Source organism: Acyrthosiphon pisum, chromosome A2, assembly GCF_005508785.2.
Source record: "Acyrthosiphon pisum isolate AL4f chromosome A2, pea_aphid_22Mar2018_4r6ur, whole genome shotgun sequence".
Classification (NCBI taxonomy): Eukaryota; Metazoa; Arthropoda; class Insecta; order Hemiptera; family Aphididae; genus Acyrthosiphon; species Acyrthosiphon pisum.
In genome coordinates this window covers 30,771,520-30,773,108 of record NC_042495.1, presented here as the reverse complement: position 1 = coordinate 30,773,108, position 1,589 = coordinate 30,771,520, and positions in this window count along the sequence as shown.

Sequence of the window (1,589 nt, the reverse complement as noted above, 5' to 3'; positions counted from 1 at the left end):
CCTAAAACTATGCAAATATAATATCTGTTAAAAAATATGTTTCAAACGGCAGCATAGCTCATTACAATTTATAGTTTATTTTTATTAAATTTATTGTACTTTTAAATTATTTTGTTTGCGTTAGTGATAAAAACCTTTTTTTATCCTTCAAAATATACGTTTTAAACGAATTCATCGAATCCTTTTTTTTCTTTATCGGGTAGGTATTATATTATAATCATTAACGTGTCGGTTTTGACATTCAACAGAAATACTGTGACGTTTTAGTACCGAACAAAAAATGTGGAAAACATTTTTATGTCAATTTGTTTACAATGAGCACATTCGTTTTATTTAAGACAAACATTTTGAACACGGTTTTATCTTAAAATCATACAATTAATATATTTATGAATTATGTAGGTAGCTTTTCAAGCAGTCACATAACTTGTTTAAATTTGTAATTGGAACTAGGTTATGGTTTATTTTCATTAGACTAATCGTAATTTTTAATTATTTTGTTTTCGTTTATAAATATATCTTCTTATATTATTCAAAATACGTAGGACATGAATTTAGAAAAATATATTTTTTAACGTCATAGGTATCATATATTATAATCATTCACGAGTCGGATTCTTACATTCAACAAAAATATTGAGACCTTTTAAGAACAAAACAATATTGTTTAAATATCTTTGGTAAAACTGTTTACATTTAGTACAATACGATTTATTCATGACAGACATTTTGATTGTTATTTTTCTAAGATTATACAAAATATAAATCTGTTATAAAATATTTATATGAATAATGTATCGAGCTTTTCAATCGGAAACATAACTTATATTTAGTCGTTACTATTAATAATTTGAAGTAGGGTGTAGCTTATTTTTATTACACATATCGTACTATTAAATTATTTTGTTTGCGCCAGAAAGAGAAACCTTTTTTACTGTCAAAATACGTATGAAACGTATCAACGAATCGATTTTTTTTTTAACGCGATAATGGGTAAGCATTATAATCATTCAAGAGTCGGTCTTGACGTTCAACAAAAATATTGAGACGTTTTAAGAACCGAACAAAAAAATTGTTTTAAACATCTTTTGTCAGTTTGAGTACAATACGATTTATACGAGACAAACATTTTGATCATTATTTTTTCTTAAAATTATACAAAATTATATCTGTTATAAAATATTTGTATGAATTATGTATTGAGCTTTTTAATCAGCATCATAACTTTTATTTAGTTATTACAATTAATAATTGGAAGACTTGGGGTATAGTTTATTTTTATTCTCTTGGCATACTATTATTTTGTTTGCGTTAGTCATAGACACCTTTTTATATTATTCAAAATACGTAGGACATTAGTTTGACAAAAACATTTTTTCTTTACGATATAGACATCTTTATCTTTCACGAGTTGGTTTTGAAATACAACAAGAGTATTGGGACATTTTAGTAATTGAAAAAAATGTTTTTAATAATTGTCGTCAATTTTGTTTACAATGAGCACGTCACGACTTTTTGCTTGTATTCATTATTTCACTTCAATAACAATAGTAATTAGAGTGTGGACGTCTTGTTTACATTTTTTTTTT